The sequence below is a fragment of the Olea europaea genome, unplaced genomic scaffold, assembly GCF_002742605.1.
Source record: "Olea europaea var. sylvestris unplaced genomic scaffold, O_europaea_v1 scaffold1152, whole genome shotgun sequence".
Lineage (NCBI taxonomy): Eukaryota > Viridiplantae > Streptophyta > Magnoliopsida > Lamiales > Oleaceae > Olea > Olea europaea.
This window is the reverse complement of record NW_019228918.1, coordinates 7,400-14,798: the sequence shown is the minus strand read 5'-3', so window position 1 is coordinate 14,798 and position 7,399 is coordinate 7,400.

Here is a 7,399-nt window from a genome sequence, read left to right as displayed (position 1 = left end):
TAAACTTGACTGATTTTGCCTTGGTTTCAGGTGAAGCCCTTGAACAGATAGAACCTGCTAGTTATGAAAAAACTGTTAATGGAAAATGTTCTGAAAGTTGGCTAAAAGCTATGCGGGAAGAAATGGAATCTCTAATGGAGAATAAAACTTGAAAGTTAGTTAACAAACCTAAGGATCATAGGCTAGTTCAATGTAAGTGGATTTACAAATTGAAAGAAGGAAATAATCCTAGTGATCCTCCTAGGTATAAGGCCAGATTAGTAGCGAAAGGGTTCACTCAAAAGGAGGGGTTGATTACAATGAGATATTCTCTCCTGTGATAAAGTACAAAACAATCAGACTGTCTCCTGTGATAAAGTACAAAACAATCAGACTGGTTCTTGCATTGGTTGTTCAGTACAACTGGGAACTGAAACAACTAGATGTCAAGACTGTTTTCCTACATGGGGAATTGGAAGAGGATATTTACATGAGTCAACCTCAAGGTTTTGAGGTAAAAGGTAAAACTAACTGTGTGTGCAAATTAGAAAGATCTCTGTATGGGCTTAAACAAAGCCCTAGACAGTGGTACATAAGGTTCGATACCTATGTACTGAAGATAGGCTTTAAAAGGAGTGAATATGATGCATGCATGTACTATAATGACAGTAAGGAGGGCTGTGAGGTCTACTTGTTGCTGTATGTAGATGACATGCTTCTAGCAAGTTCAAGTAAGACTGAAATCACTAAGATGAAGAACCTTTTAAAATCAGAATTTGATATGAAAGATTTGGGGAGTGCTAAGAAGATTTTGGGGATGGTTATAAAGAGAGATAGGGCTGAAAATAGACTAGTCATTTCCCAAGAAGCCTATCTAAACAAAGTCATAACCAAATTTGGTATGAATGGATCAAAATCTGTGAACGTTCCCTTAGCAGCTCATATGAATCTTTCTGGTGCACAATCTCCTAAGACTGAGGAGGAATTTAGAGAAATGAGGAACATACCCTACGCTAATGCTATAGGTTCCGTCATGTTCTCTATGATAACAACCAGGCCTGACTTAGCCTATTCTATAAGTTTTTTGAGCAGATTTATGTCAAACCCAGGAAAGCCTCATTGGGCAGGTCTGAAATGGTTGTTAAGGTACATTGTTGGTACATTAAATCTGGGTCTAGTGTATGAAAAGAAATCTGAAAAACTTACTCTAAAGGGGTATGTAGACTCTGATTTTGCTGGTGACAAGGATAGCAGAAAGTCTACCACAGCGTACTTTTTTACACTAGGTGACAATTGTATAACATGGAAGTCACAGCTGCAGCCTTTAGTTACTTTATCAAGTACTGAGGCAGAATATGTTGCCATAACTGAGGCGGTTAAAGAATGTACTTGGTTAAAAGGAATTTTAAAAGAATTGAACTTCATGCATGATACACCTGTTATGTTTACTGATAGTCAAAGTGCTTTATTGCTTTGTAAAAATCCTGTTTATCATGAAAGAACTAAACATATTGAGGTAAAGTATCATTTTATTCGTGAGAAACTGTCTCAAGGTGAAGTTAATCTTGTTAAAATTCACACTGATAGGAATCCCTCTGATATGGGAACAAAAATTCTACCTGCAAGTAAATTTAAATTGTGCTTATCTTTATTACATATTGACACTGGTTAATTTTTCTTGCAGGTAGTGGGCGAGGATGATGAACAGTTCTTCCATATGCAAATTCGCAACCAAGAGAGAGTGTTAGGAGAACCAAGGTGAAGAATGTGAGGATATGGTTCACCTAACACTATCAACTTGTGACTTGATGGTATTGATGTTGACACAATAAGGTCTTCCCACGTTTTTGGTAGAGGCATGGTCTTTCCTTCTTATGTAGACTTACCCTCTACCATTTTAAGTAGAAGAGCTCTCGATTTTTCCTCCCAGCTGAAAGTGAGCTCTCGGTTTTTAGCAAAGGGTGGTGGTTCTTCATTAGTTTTCCCCTCTCTCTTGGAAGGTAATTAGCAAGTCATGGAAGGCTGTTCCTGAACCTGAAAAACAGCCATTAGAAGGGAAGAAAGTTGCTGCAAGGAAAGAGAAAATCTGTCCAAATTTCTGGCCAAACACAGGTTGTATTTTTCCATCCCCTTTTCATTGTTTTGCCTTGAATCTTGTCTATTAGTTGTTGTTTTGGTTGATTGAACTCCTAGGATCCCCAACACCTAGAAAAACGAAACGATCCCTATAACCAGTAAAAAGAACTCCATTTCAAATTCAATTTTTCCTTCCTTTTCTTCTTTTCGAATCAAAAATAAAAGAATTGAGTAAATCAAAAATCCAAAAGATTTTCATGCCTAAGAGGGGAGAGTTGAGCATCTGTGATCTTGTAATGTACCATTTGTGTCCGAAATGGTGTTAAGAAGGTAAATTCAAAAATCCGGTAGGCTGGGCCGCCTCAAAACAGAGTCGTACGCTCGTGCTTACATGTGTAGCTCTACCAGAATCAATTAAACGCTCTGAGATGAAAAGATAATGTGCTCGTGTTAGCAATACCTGTGACTAATTTTTATACCCAATTTGAGGAGTTCGTTATTTCTGCCTCATTAATGTTTTGATTTTTGATTGGGGTGAATTACAGGACAGAAGGGTTGGTCTACTGCAAGTTTTGATCCAAGAATCAAATCCATCACTGCTCACCAGAGACTTAAGACCCAGAGCAATAGGTTTAGGAATCCAAAAAGTTCAATTGACATGATCATCAAACTAAGCCTCTTCCCAGATAAATTTTAGTTTAGTTTCATCGCGAGATTTGAATCCAGCAGTTCAGCCGCTAATGTAATTTGTTGCTTTGGTGTAATATTTATCGAACTATCATAGGCACGTTCAAATCTTTTTTTCTTTAGACAGTTCATTCAAAAGAAATTACAGTTTCAGAACTGCTAATGGTAAAGGCAGAGGAGCAAAAAAGCCAAAAATATTAATGATAAAGAAGCTCATTCAAACTGAATGCACCGCCGAAGATTCAAGTACATAGATAGTTGGCTCATTACGAACTGAAGGAGTTGCTCAAAATATTTGCAAAATACAAATTCATATGTCTAAAAACTTCCGATCACATCTCCCCTCGGTAACCTCCAGACCCGAAATAATCCCTCCTCAAGCTAGTAATTTGCATGCTCTTCTGATACTCTAACTTGGGGCAATCACGGATACGATGACCAAGCCCACCACAATAAGCGTATCCTTTAACCCCACTCGCGTTGGCTATTTCCTCCAAGCCTTCCATTGGATCATGAAGCTCGGCCAGAACTGGAGGTGTCCTTTGCTTCGCCTCTTGCAACAGGTGCTTCAGTTATTGTCTGGGCCGTCTGTTTCTAAGCCGTCAGGAAAACAAGCGGCTTAGCCGTCTGGGCCGTCGGTTTACAGTTGGCCCAGCCGTCTGGACTGTCTGTTTACACTCGACCCAGCAGTCTGTTTTAACAGACGGCTGGGCTGCCTGTTTAGACCATCTGCTGGGCCGTCATTTCCAGACGGCAACTGGGCTACACTCAAAGTTTTTTTTTTTCGTTGTATTCTATAAATAATTTAAATACACAAAAATAAATAATGAACATTTCAGTAAAAAATAAATAATTATTTAAATGATAAATAAAAAATGTAAATAATAAATAAATATTAATAATCAAAATATGTAACTAAAAATTAATTGAAATAAATTTCTAACATTTAAAATAAATAATTAAATATTTACGTTTACTTGTTCAATAAATAATTCAAATAATCAATCAATATAAATAATTAAATTAAATAATTTAAATAAACAATTGAAACAAATAAATGAAAAACAATTGAAATAAATAATTAATTTAAATGAAAAACAATAAATAATGAACATTTAAAAAATAATTAAATGATTATTTAAATGATAAATGAAAAATGTAAATAATGAATAAATGTTAATAATCAAAATATGTAATTAAAATATAATTGAAATAAATTTGTAACATTTAAAATAAATAATTAAATATTTATGTTCACTTGTTCAATAAATAATTTAAATAATCAATCAATATAAATAAGTAAATCAAATAATTTAAATGAACAATTGAAACAAATAAATGAAAAATAATCGGAATAAATAATTAATTTAGATATGCAAAAATAAATAATGAACATTTAAATAATTATTAAATAATTATTAAAATGATAATTGAAAAATGTAAATAATGAATAAACATTAATAATCAAATATGTAATTAAAATTTAATTGAAATAAATTTCTAACATTTAAAATAAAAATTAATTATTTACGATTACTTGTTCAATAAATAATTTAAATTATCAATCACTGTAAATAATTAAATCAAATAATTTAAACAAACAATTGACAAATAAATGGAAAACAATTGGAATAAATAATCAATTAAAATGCACAAAAATAAATAATGAACATTTAAATAATAATTAAATGATTATTTAAATGATAAATCAAAAATGTAAATAATGAATAAATGTTAATAATCAAAATATGTAATTAAAATAAATTTCTAATATTTAAAATAAATAATTAAATATTTACGCTTACTTGTTCAATAAATAATTTAAATAATCAATCAATATAAATAGTTAAATCAAATTACTTAAATGAACAATTGAAACAAATAATTGGAATAAATAATTAATTTAAATGCACAAAAATAAATAATGAACATTTAAATAATAATTAAATAAGTATTTAAATGATAAATGAAAAATGTAAATAATGAATAAACGTTAATAATCAAATGTGTAATTAAAATTTAATTGAAATAAATTTCTAACATTTAAAATAAAAATTAATTATTTACGATTACTTGTTCAATAAATAATTTAAATAATCAATCAATATAAATAATTAAATCAAATAATTTGAATGAACAATTGAAACAAGTAAATGAAAAATAATTGGAATAAATAATTAATTTAAATGCATAAAAATAAATAATGATCATTTAAATAATAATTAAATGATTATTTACATGATAAATGAAAATAATGAATAAATGTTAATAATCAAAATAGGAAATTAAAATTTAATTGAAATAATTTCTAACATTTAAAATAAATAATTAAATATTTACGTTTATTTGTTCAATAAATAATCAATCAATATAAATAATTAAATCCAATAATTTAAATGAACAACTGAAACAAATAAATGAAAAAATATTAGAATAAATAATTAATTGAAATGCACAAAAATACATAATGAACATTTAAATAATAATTAAATAATTATTTAAATGATAAATAAAAACTATAAATAATGAATAAATGTTAATAATCAAAATATGTAATTAAAATTTAATTCAAATAAATATTCAAAATAATTTATTTACTTTATTTAAATAAGTAATTAAATAAGAAATATAAATATTCAAAATAATTTATTTAAATAACTAATTAAATATAAATAATCCAAATTAATTAAATAGAGAATTGAAATAAGTAATAAAGAATTAAAATAAACTATGAAATAAATAATTTTACAAAAATTAGTTTTTCGCTTTTTATAATTTGTTGTCTAATTTTGTAATTCATTTTCTTTATTATATGTTATTTCGTGCGTACATTACTTACGTTTCGGTTAGTTGAATTTTGTGACATTATGTTTCAAATGTTCTAATATTTGAAATTTTGTAGGATGGATCACCATTTGGACGTCGCCTTAAAATAGATTACTAGCAAAGTTACGTAGAACTGTAACTTTGTCAGTTTCACAATAGTGTTGGATTCAACTGTTTGGATTTGCCCAACGTGCCAACGTTGTTGATGTATATTATTCAAATATTTAATTAATTACTTTAATTATTGATGTATATTATTTGTTTAATATATAATTATTCATTTTATACTTTATTTGTTTATTTAAATATTTCATGAATTATGTTAATTATTTATGTATATTGTTTATTTAAATAAGCAATAAATAACTAATTGAAATAAATTAAATAAATATTAATAAAAAATTAAAATAATTAATTGAAATAATAAACAACTAATTGAAATAAATTCAATAAATAAGTAACTTAAATGTTAATTAAGAAATAAAAATAATTAATTAACATAAATAACAAAGAAATATAAATATTTTAAATTTTACAAAATGGACTACCATTTGAACGCCGTCATGAGATAGATTCCCAACAAAGTTACGTCGAATTATAACTTTACCAACTTCGCATTAGTCCTAGCTTTGTTGGATGAGTAGCACGCAGACCTGCTACACCGATCTTGCTTATAATGGTCACTCTTAGGGGTAAACACGATTCGATTTAGACGGTTTGAGATCAATTTTCAAACCAAACCATTTAAAACGATTTGAAATTTTTCCAAACCAAAACACTTCGATTTCTAAACCAAACCATTTTTTTCGATTTGATTCGGTTTAAAACTACAGTTTAACAAAAAAAATTAATATATATCAAATAAGTTCAATCATAAATATTAGTGTAAAATTTCATGTTAAAACATAAATTGTATTATTAAAAAAGTAAAAATCAAAGTTATATAATTATAATCATTATAATGCAACAACATGATATAAATATTTTAAACTCTTAGTCGATACTAATGGCATCCATCTGCAAGTGTAATACATGATTCATTTTTTTCATAAATATAAAATATAGTACATAAATTCATTGATTGTAATTAAATGATGTAAAATAATTAATAAAAGAAAATGATTAAAAAATTTAAATACAATAGCATCTAGCTACTATGATTTTTTGTGAATCATTCAAAGCTTCTACTAAATCTAATTATTGGTTAATTACTTTAAGGAGACCGAAAAATAGACAATTATTAGAACAAAACAATATAATTATCAATAAAAATATAAAAATAATTACCAAAAAAATAAAAGAATTTTGGTATTTTGCGTCCTTTTTTTGAAGAACGACAACTCGCATATTTTTGACGCTTGGATTTTCGAGCTTAGAAGAAATGAGCGTAAGTTATGCAAACGGTGTCCGTTTTGGGCCCATAAGTACTTTTCGAAAATGTAGCGACCCTTTTGGATTGAACTCACTACCTCGTCGTGACGTATGAGGGATTTTGACCCTTTTTTGAAGAACGTGCCGCTGCATATTTGGATTGACAGCGTTCGAGGAATTGAGCATAACTTACGCAGACGGTGTCCATTTTGGGACCATAAGTTTTTTTTGGAAATGTAGCGACCGTTGTGGGTTTAGTTCACGATTTCGTAATGATGTATTAGGGTTTTCGACCTTTTTTTGAAGAACGATCGCTCGCATATTTTTCACGCTTGGATTTTCACGCTTCGAAGAAATGAGCGTAACTTATGCAAACGGTGTCCGTTTTGGGCCCATAAGTACTTTTCGAAAATGTAGCGACCCTTTTGGGTTGAACTCACTACCTCGTCGTGACGTATGA